At 40.2% G+C, this 23265-nt stretch overlaps 1 pseudogene; it reads right to left on the minus strand.

Moving 5' to 3' along the window:
• Positions 1 to 20358, minus strand: part of LOC127079036 (beta-galactosidase-like) — a 104428-nt pseudogene extending 84070 nt beyond the window's left edge.
• Positions 20359 to 23265: the final 2907 nt, after the last annotated feature.

The raw sequence follows: 23265 nt of genomic DNA on the forward strand, positions 1-23265 counted from the left end.
TTTTAACATTATGCATCGACACATAACTCGTATGCATCGATACATAGCCCTTTTTAACAGTATGCATCGACACATAACTCGTATGCATCGATACATAGCCCTTTTTGCCCTGCATGCATCGATGCGAAATTCGTATGTATCGATACATGGAAAATTTTGCCATGCACGCTTGGTGGTAATTTGAGCATATCTCCTCAACCGTTCATCCGATTCTCACGATCTTGGACTTTTTGGAAACGGGAGAGAAAGATCTACAACTTTCATGTTCAACAAAATTCCATTTGAATATTTTTTTTGATGATGGAAAGTTGAGTTGAAGTCGTTCCAAAACTTGCCATTTTTTGGAAACTTGAAACCATAGGTAATTTTTCCTTTTGGAAACTTTTGGTATGATCTCAAATCCTTCAATGTGAGTATTTGAAATGTCAAATGAGACTTGTTTGAACATGAATGGAGTATTTATAATCACTTCCCACCTCCAAATCCACAATTGACTTTGCAGTTGACTGGCTAGGGCTTCAGTTGACTAATGAATGCCTTGATGAGATTCAAGCCTCTACCACTTGAGGTTTTGATTCAAAATGATGTCACAACTCACATGAACTCTTGATTAATGATCATGGTGCCCAAATTCTTCAAGAATGGCCACCATCTATTGCTCAATGACTTGCTTGACTGATTGACTGATCCTCCTAACCAGTTTGACCTAATTCTGCTGAATGGCTTGCACTTGGGCCAATGGCCATGCAATGTTATGCAATGAGTTATGTTAATGACCTAATATGAAATGAATGTACAAAGGTAGGGTGCAAATTTGAGGTGCTACAGCTGCCCCTATTTAATCAGCTGGGAACCCGAATGGATGAGAGCAACGGCTGTCAGACTTTCAGGGTAAACAGGGATTGAATACCAAGTACCGTAGAAATTTGCACACTGCTGGGATTTTTTTTTCTTTTCTTCTTTCAAAAGCCCAACCACATCCAGACATCGACACACGATGAATGGGAACAGAAATCATCTCAACTAGATGCCAACGGACAACTAGGAAACACTCAACGTTTACCAAAACCAACGGAGAGGTAACTCAACTCTACTGGGGATAACCAGGAAAGGATACAACCATACGTCAGCGGACGTAATGGGGAAAAACTCAACGTTTACCAAGACCAACGGAGAGGTAACCAATCATTAATGAATGAATGGAAAGAGAGATACAACCATACGTCAGCGGACGTAATGGGAAAAACTCAACGTTTACCAAAACCAACAGAGAGGTAACCAATCATTAATGAATGAATGGAAAGAGAGATACAACCATACGTCAACGGACGTAATGGGAAAAACTCAACGTTTACCAAAACCAACGAAGAGGTAACCAATCATTAATGAATGAATGGAAAGAGAGATACAACCATACGTCAGCGGACGTAATGGGAAAAACTCAACGTTTACCAAAACCAACGGAGAGGTCGAAAACTCAACCAGACGTCATAGGACGAAATGGAGACTCAACGTTTATCGACACCAACGGAGAAGGAGAAAACTCAGCCAGACGTCCTAGGACGAAAGGGAGACTCAACGTTTATCGACACCAACGGAGAAGGAGAAAACTCAGCCAGACGTCATAGGACGAAAGGGAGACTCAACGTTTATCGACACCAACGGAGAAGGAGAAAACTCAGCCAGACGTCATAGGACGAAAGGGAGACTCAACGTTTATCGACACCAATGGAGAAGGAGAAAACTCAGCCAGACGTCATAGGACGAAAGGGAGACTCAACGTTTATCGACACCAACGGAGAAGGAGAAAACTCAGCCAGACGTCATAGGACGAAAGGGAGACTCAACATTTATCGACACCAACGGAGAAGGAGAAAACTCAGCCAGACGTCATAGGACGAAAGGGAGACTCAACGTTTATCGACACCAACGGAGAAGGAGAAAACTCAGCCAGACGTCATAGGACGAAAGGGAGACTCAACGTTTATCGACACCAACGGAGAAGGAGAAAACTCAGCCAGACGTCATAGGACGAAAGGGAGACTCAACGTTTATCGACACCAACGGAGAAGGAGAAAACTCAGCCAGACGTCATAGGACGAAAGGGAGACTCAACGTTTATCGACACCAACGGAGAAGGAGGAAACTCAGCCAGACGTCATAGGACGAAAGGGAGACTCAACGTTTATCGACACCAACGGAGAAGGAGAAAACTCAGCCAGACGTCATAGGACGAAAGGGAGACCACAACCGGACACCAAATAGGACGTCTACTGGGAATTCTGGCTGGGAATCAACCAGACATTAATGAATGACTGGGAATAGGGTATACAATCAGACGTCATCGGACGAATGAGAAAAACACAACGTTTATCGAAACCAACGGGGAGGTAAATCCACTTGGGGAAGGGTACAACTAGACGTCATAGGACGAATAGGAAAAACTCGACGTTTATCGACACCAACGGAGAGGAGAAAACTCTGAGGGGAATCATATGGTATTACCAAATGATCTGTAGGGAATAAGCAACTAGACATCATCGGACGACTAGGAAAAACTCGACGTTTATCGACACCAACGGAGAGGAGGTTCAACTGGGGAAGACCCTGTGGGGAAAGATATCAACTATACACCGACAGACGCATAGGAAAAACTCGACGTTTATCGACACCAACGGAGAGGAGGACTCTTCTAGGGAGAGCGAACACAACTAAATCATCAATGGATGATGGGGAAAAACTCGACGTTTATCGACACCAACGGAGAGGAGGAAAATCACTGGGGATCAAGGTCATGACAGAGAGTAGACAGGAAGGAACACCAAGGATGCTGGGTTGTAGGCAGAAAACAGGTGACCGACCAAAACGCGAATTGGTTTGTGTTCCAAAACACTCAACATCCTGAAGAGGGCTAGAAAAGCGGTCTTGTTAAAGGATGGACATTCGATTCCACGGAATACGAATCTTACTCGACTGGGGAGGACGACTTCGACCCAAGAGCGCGTGAGACAGATTATCTATAGCCGTCAAAACGTAGATAATACACTCACATGGAAGATTATCCATAACCGGGTTGCAGGTTGTTAAATGGATAAACGACCGACATCATCCTGAAGAGAGCGAAAGCAAACTTGTTAAAGGATGGAAATTCGATTCCACAAGGAATACGAATCTTACTCAGCTGGAGAAAACAATCAAAAGACTGACCAACGAGTGCATGAGATATATCATCTATAGCCGTCAAAACGTAGATAACATACTCGCATGGAAGATTATCCATAACCGGATTGGAGGTTGTTAGATGGATAGATCGACCGACATCATCCTGAAGAGTGCAAAGGCAAACTTGTTAAAGGATGGACATTCGATTCCGAACAAAGGAATACGAATCTTACTCAACTGGGGAGGACGACTTCGACCCAAGAGCGCATGAGATATATTATCTATAGCCGTCAAAACGTAGATAACATACTCGCATGGAAGATTATCCATAACCGGGTTGGTTGTAAAATGGATAGATCGACCGACAAGAAAGGCATCGGGGTACCAGGACTAGGTATGCAAAAGATGACCAATCAAAAGGGGATAAAGTTGCTACTCAAAGCAAATATCCGAGAGGTGAAAGGAATATCAATACCGAGACAGGATAATGATAACCACAAAGAGGGGATTACATCTACCGGTTTGTAGGCGGAAAACCACGGAAAAAGTAACCGTCATCAATAGGATGAGCACAAAGGGTTAACTCCACCAAGGGGAGAACGTGGGATTTTAAGACTACCAGCTTGTAGGTAGAAAACCACAAAGATAGGACTTACAACTACCGGTTTACAGGTAGAGGCCAACAAACAGAATGAACCACAAAGGTTACCTCTGCTAGGGGATGAAAGTGGGATTTTACAACTACCGGCTTGTAGGTAGAAAACCACGACGATAGGACTTACAGCTACCGATTTGTAGGTAGAAGCCAACAAACAGTCAACGGGGAGCCAATTCAGGATCGATCCAAAAAGGCAGATTGAATCAGGACTCATCCTAATGAGGAAAGAACTCAATAGGGGAAACCCATCCCGTTAGGGAGGGAACGGAAACAACCGTCATCCACGAGGATCTAACTCAGTGGGGAGCGCAGAAGGAAATGGTAGACACTTTTCTGCTTAAGGGGTAGACTCTACATGGAGAGATCAGACACACCCACATCTGCTAGGGAATTTGACCCAAGCTTGCAAAATGCTGTCATCTTCGGGGAGTAACACTGTCGGGGATACCCACTCGACTAAAGAGTCACTTGTTGGGGAAACACTTCTCTCAACCCTGCTGGGGAACCCAACTCTGAAATCGATCCAAGCGATGCTAAACTCTTTCCAACAACCTAATCTCGGCTGGTCACCACTGCCTAGGGCTAATGGACATGTTTGCAATGTTGATGCATGAGTTTTTTTTTGTTTTACACAATGCCCCATGATCATGGAAATGCTATGCACTAATGATGCAATATGCTATGCTTGTCTAAATGATGGATGCATAAAACACACGTCTCCTCCAGAGACAACACCGGGGAACTCCAGGAACTGCGCTGAGGATCTCATTACCACGTCAATTTCCGCCCTGCTGGGGAAAGACAAACCTCGCTGGGGATGAACTCCATCGAACCCGAACTGCTTGGCGATTACCCTGCTAGGGGAGGCAACCCATGCTTGTCTCTACTGGGGATGATTTCACCGGACTCGATCCACTTAGGGACCTTGTTGGGGTAGAACCATCAACACAAACTCTGCTGGGAAGACAGCTTCAGGATCACAACTCCGCTGGGGATACGGTAACCTTCAGGCTTGCTGAGGAGGCACTGATCTCGAATCTGCTAGGGAGATGACACTCTCAAACCCATTGGGGAAATACGGCCTATCGGGCACGGAACACCTATCGAGTCGTCGAACAACGGCATTCATCGTCCACCCATAGTGTCAGCTTTCCACTTCTGAGAACTCCCAGACTTGCCTGGACTTTTCTGATTCATCCCACGAAGATCGAGTTCCTGGGATTCATACAAACTTTCCAGTCCTTAGACTTTGAAGAGTCTTCTTGATTAACTCCTTCCAGGATCGTCATCCTTCTTTCGCCGTCTTTTACGTTCTTCTATCCCTTGCCCCTGGTTGGACTATGTGGGGATCTTTTGTCAAAAGGCTTCATATCACTACTTGCCAGCGAATGAAGATATCTAACATCACCTGCACAAGAGATTGTTAGATAAAAGCGTGCCCCAGGCGTGCCCCATGTTTTCAACATCTTGGTTACTCAAACTTCCGAATAAGATTTCCAGATTTCAATCTTATAAGCACGCATCGGAAGGGACCTCTATGTTTTAAAATGCAAATATTCTTATCAAAATAAAAGGATGTTTTCGTAATCAAAGCGGTAATGAAAACAAAAACAAAACTATTTGACTGAATACGCATTTCATTGGCTGAAAAAAGATAGCTCAAAGCCGAGGAACACACAGGAAGCAAACCCTGGAAAGAGGTGATTGCGCACAAAGGAAAAATCTATCCTATCGGCAATGCGGAACCGTGATCTCATCGGGTTCCAACTCGGTTACACCTCATATGTCCTCAAGACTTTCCTCACTTTCGGCCTTCTGAACAAGACGCTCCCAATCGATCTCCGTCGGAGACTAGCCGAGTCATCTAAAGCTCACACGGTCATGCTAGACGCAGTTGTTCGTTTCAATCCCTCTTTTGCCTGGACCGCCCTTTCGGGTTTCAGTCCACCGGGATACCCTTTTTTGCCCAAGTCGCCCTCGTGGGGTTTTCGACTTGCCGGGTGTACAGTTCTTTTCTTTTATTATCCCTAACTTTTGCCCGAACCTTTTCTCTTTTTTCTTAGTTCGCCGGGATGCCCCTTTTTTGCCTGGACTCTTTTATTCTTTTTGTCCAGCGGGTCTTTCTTTTTTTTCACGAAGTATCTTCTAACTGCGTCCGCATTCACAGGGAATGGAAAATCTTCATCATTCGTGGTCATCGATCACAAGGCTCTGTCAAAGGAGACCTTTTCGACCCCGAATGGACATTCATAACTGTTTATCCACTTGCCCCACGATTGTCTTGAGGAGGAAGGATCCTTTTCGACACCACATCTCTTCCATGCTACCCACGAGGTCGCACTTCTCGGTTAACAACACGCTTCATTTACTGGGTACAACTGCCCCATGACAAGTAACTGTCAAACTCTTTTCTCAATCAGGCTCAACGCGTCATACCGAGTCCTCATCCACTCGCCCTTTTCTAACTTCTCATCCATCTGGACTCTCCACAATGAGATCTAGCCTCCAGCAGGCAATATCACTTCCATCCCATACTGAATGAGGAAGGTGTTGCCCCAGTAGATGTACGTATCGAAGTACGACACTCAGGATACCAACTTCGTACTCAGCCACCATCGTTGGTGCTTTCAACTGTTATCGGGGAAGCACTAGCTCATTCACTTTAAACTCTCCCCATCAGACATCAGAATCCGTTCGGATTCAGGGTCAGGCCCCTCCTCCGGGATCGGTCACTCTCAATCTTTCGATTTGAGTACCTCGAGATGTCCTCATCAGGGACTTCAAACTTCCTTGGTTGAGAATCATCAATGGGTGGGCGAGATAACCATACAATACCCTCCTCTTGATTGCTTTCCGGGAGGTATACTGAATATCGTATTCAGTTGACGCCATTTGCCCTCTCGCAATCCGTCCGGTCCATGCTGACTTCTCAAGCACATACTTGATCAGATCCAATTTGGACATCCACCAGGTGGTATGAACCAGCATACTGTCTCAGTCGGCGAGCAGCCTATGCCAAAGTACATCAAGTTTTCTCGAACAGTGAGTGTATTGTTTCACAGTCGATAAACTCTTTGCTTAGGTAAATTGCATGCTCTTTTCGACGAGGCTAGTCATGCTGACATAATACGCACCTCATAGACCTCTTGAGGGCTGTCAAGTACCAGATTAACAGTTGTTTCTTCCAAGGAAGGCATCGGAATCAGAGGTTCCTGCTACTCACTTTTTTATCTTTCCATGCCCCTTGGCAGTCATCATTCCACCTGACCATTTGATTTCTTTTTTTTCGGCTCAGGCGTTTCTTGTATTGTTTTTTTTTCTCTGTTTTTCTTTCTTTTTCGCAGGATCGACCTCGATTCCTCTTATCCGCTCGTAATAAGCCTCGGCAGCTTTCCGGACAGCACTCCATAAGTGCACTGGTTCGAACTCAACGGTATGAGTTATCTCTACCTGTCAAACAACTTGATCAAGTCCGCCGGATGCCCCTCTCTGCTTGGGACTTTGCCATCATGTCATCAACATGGCATTTGCTTTCACGATGAGTCATATCATGAAACAAAGTCACCGTAGCCCTTTGATCCGTAGCACCGACCTTCTTCTTCAGCAGAGGATAGTCTTCTCCCCATGGTAGCTCGTGCCCCACAACATGGGTATTCCACCCTGGTGTATCTTGATGCAACCAGGTGAAGATATCAACCTGATCTTTCAACAGGGCTACCATTCTGTTCTTGACTTGCCTCTGAAGCGGCCTCAACTTTCATTTCCCCTCTGACCTCGGCGGTACTTGGGATTACAATCTTGACCCGCTTCTCGTGCGGTTGAATCACCTTCTCCTCTTATTTCAACAACCTAGCTAATTCCAGCAGATCACAATCTTCTTCGCCTTCTTCTTCGGCATGATAGCTTGGATTGTCGAAGTCATATAGAGGGGTAACCAAATTGTTATCGATGAGATCAGGAAGGTAATCACTTTTGTGGTCGGAACCAAATGAATCAAAAAGAAAGAGAATAAAAACATTGCCATTTTTATTTTTATTTTTTAAAACTGCAAAAAAGTGAAAAACAGGGAACACCGCTTTTAATCACAAAAACATCCATTTATTACTGATGCAAAATGTTGCACAATGAAACACATGAGATGGCCCTTACAATGGACCAGTACGTTTCGGGAAAAACGTATGGCTTTCATGCAAACAAAATTAACACAGAAAAACTACTCTTCCGGATGAGCGACGGTGATGCTTTTGGAGGCCTTCCAATCGCCTGGTACGCACGACTTTATCCACAGCTCGAGCTCGCGGTCGCGGTCGATCTCTTCACCCACTGAACAGGCATGATCAGAATTCAGCATTCCTGCACTGACGAAGATGTACGGTGGACGACGTCCTCTGTTTGGTCTAGACGACTCTTGATCTGGATAACCAATCCCGAACATGTCTGCCTTTACCGGTGTTGAGTGGATCCATCAGTTTGGATTTGTTGCCCCTAGCAGGATATCTGAGCAAACGAGCTATGCACACCGGTTGAATACTGAAACCTACAAAACAGTAAACAGGTTAGTATGACTCACACATGCAATGTCTGTCCGTACTAGGAATATTCTGTCCTTTGATTCCGGTTTCATCGAGACAGATAAAATTTTATCAATAACATTCTGACATCTGGTGTCTCTCAACCTGAGTTTCTATTAAAAATAATGGACCCTGAGTACGGACAGACATGAGTTGAATGCAGATGAATGCGAAATGAGACCAATGCAAATGCATGAATGCAGGTCACTGGGCCATCTAGTCATCTGAAGACCCATTCTCTGAACCAGTCACAGTCAACTGAGTCACCATAAATCCGACTTGGGGAGTTCCGAAATAAACGGAACTGGAGATTACATCACTATCATCACAGGAACATCCACTGAACGGATGACAATCAGATCCTCTGAACAGGTACTCTCAAATTCAACCCGGGGATCCGAAATAAACGGAACCCGCTGATAAACCATGGACAGAACTCCGGCGTCCCAGAAATAAGTGTCCACAATTCACAGTCACCATCAGTACCAAGAGTCACCAACAAGTCACCAACCAGTCAGCAACTGTACCTGTAATAATCAACCCCTCCCACTCACGGGTGTCATCTAGGCCAGGGTAAGGTCGAGAGAAACGCAGGATAAACAACCCTTTCAAGAATATCATCATGTGCACACCAGATGTATGCACCGATAATACCCCATCAGAGTCTGAACTGCTCGTGATATCAATGTTCCGCTAAGTGGCGCATACCACCCGCTTCCCATGAATCACTCTATTCCTAGGTTTCCTAGATTGCACTCATAGCCTGGGTATTGGGCCTTTTACCTCGAGTAATTCCCACCCCCAATCAGAGAAAACACAGCCAGCACAGCAGATAAATATGAATGAATGCAAACATTAATGCAAACAATAAATGCAAACAGTAAACAATGAATGCAATAAATAACACAGCGAAAAGCAACCAAAGCCCTAACCTAGAGAACGCTAGGAGAGACTCGCTCGGGGAAGATGGACCAGCAAAAGGTCAACTTCTCTTCATCCCCAGCAGAGTCGCCAGCTGTCGCATTACGCGAAAAACCGGCGGGAAAACAAGAACAACAGAGCCGCCACCGTGCGTTATTTATCCCAAAAGAGGGAAAGGAAACGCTCAGAGTAAACCTGGAAAAAGCATGGTCTCGCGACCAAAGAGAATGGGATCGGGAGTCGGTTATGCGAAGGGAAGGTATTATCACCCCTACGCATCCGTCGTACTCGACGGGATCCACGCACAATAGGAAGGGAAAATGGTTGCTAAAACACTGCTCAAATAATCATCCACACAGGCTGAAAGAGACACAAGAAAACAGACAAGACTGACTCGGCAGGATATCGCATCCTGGGCCTACTTAGTCTATCAAGCATAGACATCAGAGTCAAAGTAGTTCGAACTGGGGAAAACACATGCTCGCTAGGATATCGCATCCTATGCATACGTATCTCCTTTGGACGAAGGAGAATCAGAGCATTCGTAGCTCGGCTAACACGCAGACAAACAAATGCAGGCAAAGGCAAGCATGGAGCCTGAACGCCAATCACCGGACTCACATCAGCATCTGAACCAAAACACACACAAGAAGGCAAACGTGGAGCCTGAATGCCAATCACTGGACTTACATCAGCATCCGAACCAACACAGGAAGAAGAAGGGTCTCGATTGCAACTAGGGCAAGAGAAAGGGAAGGTCTCAATCGCAACGAGGGCGAGAGAAAAGAATTAGTGTTAGTTGTTAGTCAAACTCGACAAGACATCGCATCTCGTGCCTATGTATCTCATCTGGACATGAGAATCAGAGTTGCCGTAGTTCGGCCAAACTATTCCTGTTGGTTTGTGTTTTTTAAGTGGACAACGTCACTACACAATCTACCAGATGCTCGACCTTTGGAGACTTACTCACCTGTAGTAGAAGGAGTTAACGTATCCTTAAGAGGGGATAATGTTTGTTTGTGTTTTAGGAAAGCTCAAGCAAGAAAGGAAGTCCTATACGAAGGAACCGTGCTACCTTAATTGACATGCAAACGAGACTACGCGGAGTCTAGCAAACCTAGGGGATACAATCACACCACACAAACATATACAGCATGAAATAAACACACCAACAAGGGGCTCAAACATCAGGGCTAGGCCTTAGTCGAGGGGTCATATCAACCTCAACAAACAAGCCTCTGTATCGGGGTAAGGTTAGCTCTTAACCTTGCCATTGAGGGGCTAAGGTGAAGCTGATGAAAGGTGAGTGAAGATGAGACTTCACAGCTCTTATCCCTGGTCAGGGAGAGCTTCAGACAAAGGAGCGTGGGTCCAGAATGTGGGAACCCTTCTACACTCGAGACTCTGACACAACTGTACATTGTACAAGATCTTGGGTTTGTGTCCCAATGCATCAACACACAGCCGTGTGAGCAGAGGGACGACTCCACAGAATAGTGGGGGATAGATTGCATATCCCTTTGATCCACCAATTGCCTCATAGAGGTCTTTACCTGCTTGGGCACAAATGTAAACAACCACAAACATCGCCTCTTAAGGAGGACTTCAGACAGTTGCCTGGCCAAGTAACAGGCCAGGTCTTCCAGACTACATGAAGATTAGAAGTCCTACCTCAAGTGGTTTAAAAACCAAGCAGCAGCAAGCAAGTTCTTAAAGAACTGTAAGCGACTAAATGTACCTGAAATCAATCAAGTATCATCAGTACTCAGACAGACAAACAGTAAACAGCAAATGTTAATCTATACAGACAACACAAGTCAATGCACACAAATGCAAGCTATAAGCTCAAGCTCAAGCTTCACTCCCTAAAAAACAAAGACACATTAGTTTACAACAACCAACAATCTCAATTTAATTGACTTGAAGCATTCTCCTTGAGCATTATGCATTTCATCCTGAAAATCCACACCAAATGTGAGAAACTAGACCACTAGGCCAAGCCTAGGGTCCAAAAGGGAGAAAAAAATCTAAACAGCAAGTAATTCTCAACCAAAATCAAATTAACACAAATAGAAAGCCAATGCAATTGGTCCCATGCTCATATCATTCACCATATTCATTTCATGACCAAAACATCACAAACTAGGTCAAATGCAACATCCAATATCCAAACAGAATGAATTCAATAAAAAGCATACCAAAACAACTCCAAAAATCCTCAAATAAATCACACCTAAACAGGACATATTCAAGGTATAGCATGTCAATTTTCAGCTCAATTGGACAAAAGGAACTAGGCAAATGAAAATCAAGAAATCCAGACACAATTATTCAAGCCAATTCAAGGTATCAACACATGCATTCACTTCAAAAATTCATAACAGAGTGAGAACAATTAAGAAATGAATGGGACCAAAACAGTGATGTTCTATAATGTGTCTACAACCAGCACACCAAATTTCACATTCATCCAAAACCAGATGAGAATTTCACACAAGATATACAAACATGTGTCACATAAGGTTGCATAATGAACCATCAGAGAAGAAAAATATCAATCAAATTGAAAATGCCATAGAAAAATCCAGAAAAATTCACATAACATTTAAACATATCAATAATCATCCATGCAAAATTTCAATTCAATCCAACAATCATAGGTCATGCAAATAAATTCAGAAAGTTGACCTAGCTAGGTGTGACACAAATTGTCACACCTAAGTTCAAAAAATCATATCTCACTCCACAGGTATCCAAAAATCACAAACTTTACATATAAATCACCATCAACATGTCCGGAATGAGCACAAAAAATTTCAATCATTTATTTGGAGGCATCATCATTTCATGAGAGATTTGGCAAAGCATGTACAGAATGAACACATTAAATCAATCCCTAATCCAATTAATTTTCTACACGTGCAAAAATTCCACAAAAATCATGATTAAATTCTTCACATCATCAGGAGTATCATGGAAAAAATCTCACCAAGATTGGATAAGAAATGCGTGAGTTATGAATTTTACAAGATCATGGATGAAATTGAAATAAAATAAGAAAAAGAAAATGAAATAATTGGATTTAAATTCAGATAATGGCAAACTTGTAATATTAAACAACTCGGCCAAAACGGCGCCGTTTCAATTAGAACAGTGGCGCTTTCCTATTGGTTGAAGCACGGCGGGAAACATGAATTTCAAACAGAAAGCCAAAGCATATGGATCAAACGCGAGCTGGAAGATGTTCTTCGCCAAGAACACACATGAATTTCCAGAAAATGGCGAAGAACACTTTTCAACAAAAATGAACAAGCCGCACATCATCGTAACCGTCTTTCAATCAGGATCATGGATATGTCATTAGTTTTTCCTAGTTCTAAGCATGGCAACGGGATCGAGTGAAAAAAGAATCACATTCAAACATTCAAACTCAGATATCTCTCTCCACACTCAATCAATTCACAAACCATAAACAACATGTTAACCTACATCGAATGATCTTTAAAACGCATATCACAATTCATGAAATGGAGATTTTCGAAACTCTACCTCTTGGAGATTGCAGTCCACGATCTGGATGTTTCAAGGCGAAAAAACCAAAAACAGATGATGATTGATGTATAGGAAGATGATAGGAAGAAGTTCTTTAGCTCAAGGACGTTCCAATTGCAAGAATGATGAAAACTCCATTGATGAGCATAAGCATGACAGTTGGAATTCTTGGAGTTTTTGGCATGAATTTTGCGAGACAGATCTTCAACAAGGTATGTGGAGCATGGATCCAAGAAGAATCGTGCCAATTGATGAATATTCGATGAAGAATTCTTGAAAAAAAAGTGATGAAGATTTTTGAGAATTTGAGAGGTTTTGGTGAAATTCAGTTACAGATCTTGGTGAATGTGATCTCTTTGCATTTCTGATATGATTAAGGTTAAATACCAACTTCTTAATCCACCTCTTAATCACAATTATCAAAAATGAGTGAAGTTAGTGTTAATTGCATTTTAAGTGAAAGTCCAAAAATGACCTTCTCCAATTGACAATGCAACAGTGCAAAACCAGTTCAGGCAAGTCATATTTGATGTTTAGAGGCAAAATGCAAGATCAAAACAGAGTTATGTGTTGATACAAAAGCTTCTGCATCAATGCATAGCACATTTTTAACAGTGCGCATCGATGCATAACTCGTACGTATCAATACATAACACTTTTTAACAGTATGCATCGACACATAACTCGTATGCATCGATACATAACACTTTTTAACATTATGCATCGACACATAACTCGTATGCATCGATACATAGCCCTTTTTAACAGTATGCATCGACACATAACTCGTATGCATCGATACATAGCCCTTTTTGCCCTGCATGCATCGATGCGAAATTCGTATGTATCGATACATGGAAAATTTTGCCATGCACGCTCGGTGGTAATTTGATCATATCTCCTCAACCGTTCATCCGATTCTCACGATCTTGGACTTTTTGGAAATGGGAGAGAAAGATCTACAACTTTCATGTTCAACAAAATTCCATTTGAATATTTTTGTTGATGATGGAAAGTTGAGTTGAAGTCGTTCCAAAACTTGCCATTTTTTGGAAACTTGAAACCATAGGTAATTTTTCCTTTTGGAAACTTTTGGTATGATCTCAAATCCTTCAATGTGAGTATTTGAAATGTCAAATGAGACTTGTTTGAACATGAATGGAGTATTTCTAATCACTTCCCACCTCCAAATCCACAATTGACTTTGCAGTTGACTGGCTAGGGCTTCAGTTGACTAATGAATGCCTTGATGAGATTCAAGCCTCTACCACTTGAGGTTTTGATTCAAAATGATGTCACAACTCACATGAACTCTTGATTAATGATCATGGTGCCCAAATTCTTCAAGAATGGCCACCATCTATTGCTCAATGACTTGCTTGACTGATTGACTGATCCTCCTAACCAGTTTGACCTAATTCTGCTGAATGGCTTGCACTTGGGCCAATGGCCATGCAATGTTATGCAATGAGTTATGTTAATGACCTAATATGAAATGAATGTACAAAGGTAGGGTGCAAATTTGAGGTGCTACAGTTGGTCCTATTGAACCTCAGTCACAAATGATCCTGAACTTCCGGAGGCTGCTTGAATCCATCTTGACCAACTGTTGCGGTTCCTTATCTTGTCACCCTGCACTTCCACATTTTTTACAACTCCATCTTGAATACGATCAATAATAGCCGGTACTGCTGTCAAAAGGGTGGGCTTTAAGACAGTAACATCTCCCTTGGTTCCTTTGATTTGCTACTGCTCAAGAAGTAAATATTTTGATCCAAATAACTATTCAGTTTGGTATCGTCGAGTTCCTCGGGATCGTGTTGCTTCCTGCTAATCCATCTATGCAGAACAAAAGCAAAGATCAAGGTTATTAATATAACCGTAATGGCGATTCCACCAAGCCTTCATGCATTAAACAATGCATATCTACTGATGCTTTTGACCTCACAATTTGTACCCAACATCTGGCCACAAAGGTTTATGTTTCCCACAAATCGAACCCTTGAAAGGTTTTGGCAAATACCGGTTCTTGGAATAGGCCCTTCCAATCTGTTTTGCGACAAATCCAGGTAATTCGAATTAACTAGGCTGCATAGCTTCTCTGGAATCTTTCCAGATAAATGATTATCTGAAACATCAAAATACTTGAGCTGCATTAGATTCCCAGGGTCTGAAGGAATCTCACCGGTCAACTGATTCTGATGAAGATCTAAATTCGTCAAATATGAAAGATTTCCCAAAGACCACGACAAGTTTCCGTCAAAGCAATTGTGGCTTAAACTCATTGTCTCGATCCTCCATGTCATGGAGTTTGAGAAAAGCTCCCCCACTTGGCCTGAAAGCCTGTTATTCTGCACGTAAAGACCGACAAGGCTTTGCACGCCTGACATAATTGATGGAAATTCGCCGCTGAGCACGTTATAGCTCAAATCCAAGTGAGTTAACTCCTTCATGTTCCCAAAACTAATTGGAATTGAACCAAACAACACATTTCCTATCAAATTCAGCTTCACCAAACCAATTAACTTTCCGAAACTACCAGGAATGGTACCTGAGAGTTGATTATGTCCCAAATATAAACCTTAGAGTGTGACAGCATCTCCACGCTCTGCTGGAATGGAACCTGACACAAGTTTCCAGACAAATCCAAAGTTGTTAGATTTGTCTAACGCGAGAGTGATCTCGGAATGCTCCCGGAAAGCATGTTGTTGCTGAGCAATAGATCCACAACTATTACACAGCTCCCTAATTCATATGGTATCGTGCCGGACAATCTATTGTGCGAAAGATCAAACACGCCAAGATGTTGAACAAAACTCAAATCAGGGACAGTAAGTTGTCGAAAATACGAAGATTCCTTTAACGGAATAGACCCCGACAGATAATTGTGAGAAAGTACTAGACACCGTAATTCACTTAGTTCCACCAATTTGTCAGGAATAGAGCCATTGAGTTGATTGTTTCCAAGGTCCAATGTAGTGAGTGAAACACAATCACCGAGCTCCATTGGAATGTTTCCTGCAAGCATGTTTCCATTCAAATTAAAAATTTAAAGACTTTGAAGACTTCCAATTTCCTGTCCTTGCAGAAACCGCTGCTGATCTCGCAGTAACGTGCCCCTCCTTGTCATTCGATGTTTTACTCTTCCGGAACAGGCAGAAGAACAAAATACAACACACTGTTATCAGGACTATAAATAACACTCTTGTTTCAATGAGGATTATGTCTTTAGCCCCGAGTTTCTTATGATGCCGATGTTTCGATACTTCAGAAGGTGCACCTTCTCTTTTCTACACAGTATGCAGCAAACTCCGGCCAGGACCACTGCACTGTCCAGATATCTGTCCTGGGATATGTGCCTGTAGTTTCATAAATATTCTTCACATAACTTAAAAATGTTCCAAGCATTACACCATCAGCTAGTACTTCGCCCTTATCAATTGTGACAACATCATTTCCAATATTAATTATTTTACTAATTAATCTTCCAATGTGATGACCATTGCTTTCATCATGAAGCAAACCGTAAGAGCCGGTACTGTCTAACTTCTCAGAATAGCCATTGCATAATGCTTTAGATCCACGAAATTGTGATTCATACCCAACTTCAATATCTGTGGCTAAAGAACCAGTATTTACAATAGTACAAGGTTCCCCAGACAAAGTACCTAGCTTTACAATTTCTTGAGTAAGATCATGATTTCTGGAATTGAGTTGCTGAAGTTCAGCTTCCAAATGATCGAGACTGGAAAACGATTCATTGTGCTGCTGAGAGTGTATTTCTTCAGATTTAAGACCGGCACGGATCCTGTCAACAAATGCTTCGAAATCTAACTCAAGTTTCTACAACTGGATACCAGACATGCTATTTTACTTGCCACCTGCAGTAAATCACACTCATACTTCTGTTTCATTACTAGAGCATCTGATTCTGCAGTCATAGTCTCTAAGCATTCTTCATGAAATGTGTGACCGCATATTAGTACGGCTACAACAGAGAGATCACTGTTGGCAACAAACTTCTGGTTGCTCCATGCTGATTTGTCAGACAGAAGCTTCGTGCAAGCTCCATAAGATTGTAGATCCATGGATGGTGAATATGACAACCTGCTACTGGCTCCACTAATCTTTCGACGGCCTGAGCCTAAACACTCACTGTCAAAGGACTACCTTTCTTGCAGCATTAGCAGTGGAAAAATCCAGAGATAAATCCCGAACTTCAGAAAGCTTTCCTTCATTGAGAACTTTGAAAAGAGTGAAACTCGCCGGCGTTTCAAATTGTACCAGCATTTTAACAGATTTTGAACAAACCTTTGTTGATACTGGTTTTGCGGTGTGATCACAATATGGTGAAGTTTCTAGCATCCAAGCTCACGGGAGACAACAAACAATTTCCTCGTCACTTTTGCACCGCTGAACTAAGGTGTCATAAAGCACCAACCTCTTGTTCTTAGATTCTGCTGTGTTCTTCACAAGTGATTCTGCATGCAACAACCCCTTTTGATTTTTTTTTCGGTTTTGGGATATTAACTATCGTGATTTGGTTTGATCATTGCAGGAGCCGCTGCAATATGATGGAATCTATGATTGTCGAGAAAGTCTGCGATAATGAAAGCAACTATTATCAGAAACATGTAGCGCAACCCAACTTCTGGATTTCCTCATCTCAGTAAAGAATGGAACCTTTGCTCCCTCATTCTTATATTTCCTTAAAGAATCTTGATTCGTCTTTGTGAGAGGTGGCGAGAAGTCAATAAGGAGGATATTCTTGCGGTAGCCGGTTTGTCTTGGGAAGGCATGCTAGAGATTCCATATTGAACAGAAGGAGTAGTTCCAACTCGGCCAATTGACATCTGAGGCAAAGCAGGAAGTGTTCCAAATGGATTTGTAATGGGTGCTGCTTGTGCAACCACAGAATTCTGGGGAACAGCCTGAAGTCCAAAATTATTCTGACCAAACATGCCTGGAGTTCCACCGAAGCTACTTGCACCAGCAGGTTGCGTCTGGCCAAAGTTACTAAAGGAAAAGGCACCACTTGACTGAGCAGGTTGCGCAGATTGGGATGGTATTGACATTGACGGCACTGTTTGACCAAAACCTGTCATAGCATTGGACGTGAGTGGTGCGTTGTTTGAGAAAATGTTTCTAACAAGCCCATACAAAGATGAGTTGAACAAGCTTGATTGACTAAACCCGGCAGTCTGCCCAAAGGGAGAGGTATTCTGACCGAAAACAGGACTAGACTGTGAATTTGAAGGGGCTGCAGAACTAAATAATTGGGATGGCTGGGTGTTGGCAAAAGTGCTTGAGCCAAATGGTGAAGATGTACTCTGAGATGCAGTATTAAACAGGGATGAGGATGACCCAAATGCCTGCGACGAAGAGTTGGCACCAAACGGAGATGTGGATGAGCCAAAAACGGATGGTGCTGCTGCTGACGTTGAAGAACCAAAAGCCGATGAACTGAAAGCAGGAGCTGAAGTTCCAAATCCAGAAGAAAATGTTGAAGTCTTTGGTGCAAATGGGTTAGAATTAGGTGTTGTGCTAGAGAAAGGATTGGCTGATGATTGACCAAATACAGGTGATGGAGAAAAGGCATTTGTTTGTGTCGTAGATGAATTAAAGCCTGTCATACCAGTTGGCTGTGGTGTAGAGGCAAGTGGTCCTCCTTTATCTCCCAATTGATAGTCCTCCCATCTTAGCTCCTTTGCAACCAGTTCACATTCCTTCCTGATTTTGGAGATGGGTTGGATTTTGTCCAAATGCTAATTTTTGTAAATTATGTATGTTTTTTGGATAATCTTATGATTTGCAATGATTGAAAATTGGTGTTTCTTGTAGCAAGACAAAGATCTCTCTTTGCATCTTAGAAACTTCATGTATTCATCTGACGAGATGTTTTTTTTTAATTATAAGTTATTCATATGCCATGTACATGGATGATTATGATTGAATGAATGAACGAAGTAATCAAACTATGAATGAGTATGTGGAAATTCTTGAATATGAATGGAATTTTTTTCAATGTGAATGAAGAAAATATGAATATAAATTTGGAATGTGAAAGACGTAAAAAAAAGAATATGAAATAGTAAACATGAACATGAATGAAGGATATGAAGGTGAATGAAGAAAGAATGCAAATGAGTGATTGATGGGGAAAAATTTTCAGGGCCAAAATCGTGGTATGACACTAATTCTTTAGGTAGTTTCTTCACATAAACATTTGTTTGTGCATCAACCTTTGCAGTGTTGAAAACTTCCTTGTTGCAATCTTGGAGAATAGACACTGACCAAGAAGGCACATGGTACTTTCCATCTTGTTGTAGATCAACTTCAACATCCTTAGAATTATGTGAATTACTCAAAAAACAAAATTTTTTCTCTAGTGGCATTATTTGCATATGTAGTCAAATATACTGAATCTCCATATTGCTTCTCTGTAACCGTTCCATTAGTGAGAACCTTCTCTCCTAACTTTATGGCGGCATGGAGTTTTTTAAGATGTCCCCATTTTGGTTGGTTCAAGTTACCATATTCATCAAGTGGTGCATCATAGTCATATGCTGTAATAATATATGGACCACCCGCAGTTCTTCCAAAATTTGTTCCTCCATGGTACATGTAGTAGTTTTGGAAGACACCACCGTTTTGAAAAAAACGTGCAACTGAAAATGCTACATCTTCAGCAGTTCTGTGTGGCTTCCTTTCACCCCATTTTTGGAACCAGCCAACCCAATTCTCTGTAAACATTTTGGGGCTTTTAGGATTGTTTGGCTTGAAATTATCACAATAATAACCATTGCATGTGTTGATAATAGGTGATGGAGCATTGTTTTGCTTGCACATGATCCATGGGACGCCGACATTTTGAGCTAAAGCCATCTGGGCACACCATTTAATGTATGCATTCCCATCTTCTCCATAATTAGTTATGACATCTCCATATTCATTCTCAATTTGAGCTAAAATAATTGGCCCCCCTTGTGGTGCAAACAATCCAGCTTCTTTGCACAAGGTCACAATCTTTGTTGTGAATATTTTCATTTCCTCCTTAAAAACTACATTGTCAGTCCTTAGTTGAATCCCTGGCAAGTTGTGTAACCACATTGGGAAACCTCCATAGTTCCATTCAGCACAAACATAAGGACCAATTCGAAGCACAACATAAAGACCTTCTTCATGAACATTTTTTAGAAACTTGATGAAGTCTAGATTTTCAGAAAAATCATATTGGCGGCGAATAGGTTCGTGAAGGTCCCAAAATATATATGTTTCGATGGCATCAAGACCACCATCTTTTGCTTTCTTAATAAGATCTGGCCACATTTGAGAAGTGCTGCGTGGGTAGTGGATTGCACCAGATATTATTATTCGTCGTTCTCCATTGATGATAATGGCATTTGTATCATATTCAACCGTTGTTGCAAATGAGAAAGCACACAACAAAAATGAACATACAATAAAAAAGAGCCCAATCCTGGGATTAAACATATTGTTTTGTTCTCCAAAAAAATATTATTGTGTATTGTTTAAAATCAACAGGTTTTTATAGGCACAATTTATTATTTTATTATCCTATTTTTAGTTTATTTGTAAGCCATGTATAAAATCTATCCAATTTGCTAAGATAGATATTTGGGTCTATAATTAACTTTCCTGCATAACTTAAATTGGTCTTTCGGTTATAAATTATGAATTGTCATTTTCTATTGTGAAAGTTTCTTTTGTAAAATATAAAATAACAGTTGGCTAAAAGATCTTATCTTCATTACATATTAGCTAGCCATCTTATGTTTGTACTCCTAAAAAAAATCATATTAGCAACACACATCCAATTCCGATTATCATAAAAAAATACAAACAATTTTTTAATAGTTTTTTAACAATAACAATATTTTCTAAAAAACATAATTTTCAATTTCATAAAGTATTAAAATTTTCAAATAATATCTAGAATTAGAAATTAAAATTACAAAAATAAATTTAAGTAATTTAAAGAAGTTGTGATTTATTCACAAGATAACTTAGTATATTTGTATAAATTAAAAAATGGACTAATTATCCATAAAACTACTGAACAACTATTAATAATTATGAACATTGGTAAAGTTGTACAATATTAAAAAACTAAAATTATATATAACTTTTTTTTTCTGAATAAAAGCATTAAATTGTCATTATAAAAAAACAGTCATTACAAAAATCAATCCAATGGATCCAGGTATCAACCAAAACAAGACCTATTATATTCAAGGATGAATTGTATTCACATGGTTTTCTAACTCTCTATGCAATGTACATCTCGCTACAATATTTCGTATTATCTTATCTTTTAAATATGGGTTCTTATCTCTTTGTGAAAATATCTTCTCATTCCTACTTCTCCAAATCTCATAAACTGCTTCCGCTATAGCTATTTTCAAAATATGCCACTTCCAAACTTTTATCTTTGTTTCTTTTATCATCCACATTTTCTCTCTATTCCAAATATAAAGATTTCTTCTAATGCCCATCCACCTTAGAATGTCTCTCCAAATATGGTTAAGAGCATCACAAGCAAAAAAGAGATGGATCATGGATTCACAATTCTCACAGAAATAACATTTACTAACATTTATAAAACCAAACCTCATTCGTCTATCTTTGATGGAGAGTTTACCATTCAACTTTATATAATTATATCATAAATTTTTTTTTGACGCATACTTGGTATCTCTTGGTGGTTCTTGTAACATCTCATACTTTCTCCAAGATATTATTTAGAATTTACTATTAAAATGGACTGTTTTTTTTATAAAATGGAATACTTATAATGAAAACTGAAATAAAATTCGGAAAAAAAATGTAGATTTAATAAAATTGAGCAATGGTTCGACAAATTGCTAGCGAAAGAAAATCAGTATCCGCATTTCTAATCGAGTTCAAATGTTAACAATAAGTGAAGTAAAATAGTATATCACAACGACCAATTATTAAATAAAGTGCTAATTTGCAAAAATCTTATTTTTCTTCCATACGCCCTTCAAGCAACACATTCAATCATGCATTTTTTCTTGAGTACCTAAAATGTTAATTGTAAGGGTCAAATTCCATATGCACGTTGAATCATGTTCACCATAAGAAAATGTCATAAAATAGCACAAAACACTTCACCAAAAAAACTATAATTAAAAGTTTTTTTTGTATTATATATATATATATATATATATATATATATATATATATATATATATATATATATATATATATATATATATATATATATATATATATATATATGTGTGTGTGTGTGTGTGTGTGTGTGTGTGTTATGAAATGCATGAACCCAAAATGACTAATGAGACATTAACCATCTATATATGTAAATCCATTTCAATGGCGGAAGCTGTCCTAAAGTCTCTTGCCACAAAACTCTAAGAAATGTTAATTTGTCATAAAAGCTTTTGACAGAAAGGCCTAAAAAGCGTCAAACTTTTTATCAAGACATAACAAGTGACTCTACTACAACATTCCACATAATGCATATTTCACTAGGATAACAAGTACATCTTTTATGAAATTGAAAAAGTATAGGCTGAGTATTTTTACGTGTAAGATATAAATTGAGTTAATAAATTTTTATAAAGCTGAAAGTTGAGAGATAAGACAGACAAAAGTGACACCGATTGAAGCAAACAATAGAGAAAATTATTGGAATGTACATGACTTTTTCAAGATAAGGAGAATGGTTCTATTTATTAGGTTTATTCAATTCTCACTTAGTTCAAACACCCCAATTTTTAGGAACCAAATTCACTAAGTCAACAATTTTTATTTTTTTCAATTACTAACCCACTAACTACCTATTGCGTATATTCTTAAGATCACACACATACTGCTATAAATAAATTTGGTACCATAATAAAGCACATGCTTATACACCAAGTGCATGTTGGAAATTGTTTTGCAATATTAGTTCCAAAATGACAAAAGAGTTAAATAGCATTTAATGATTTGAATTCAATTTTTTAGTTATTGTTTTGTTTGAATTTTGAATTCAATTTTCATATCTTTTCATGAAATAGTGTCATATATGAAACATTGTGTTTTATGGTGAAATGGTGTTGTTTCATCAAAGGTTGCAAACTTTTGAAACAACATCCATATCTCCTATAAATATATGATTCTATTCAAAAAAATAAAAAAAGAACTAAAAACGAATTTCTCTTCCAAATTCCAGAAAACCTTCCTTGCATTTCGGGTTCTTCACTTGTCTTGTGCAGACTCGAAATAAGGCTGACATTATCCTGAGTGTTCTTGCATTTTCCAACTCTAAGACATAATAAAAGAGTGCTTGAAATACTTTTAAGGAAAGTGATTCTCAATCACGATTCAGTCCTGGATCCATTTAATTTTACC

This window comes from Lathyrus oleraceus, chromosome 5 (genome assembly GCF_024323335.1).
Source record: "Lathyrus oleraceus cultivar Zhongwan6 chromosome 5, CAAS_Psat_ZW6_1.0, whole genome shotgun sequence".
Lineage (NCBI taxonomy): Eukaryota > Viridiplantae > Streptophyta > Magnoliopsida > Fabales > Fabaceae > Lathyrus > Lathyrus oleraceus.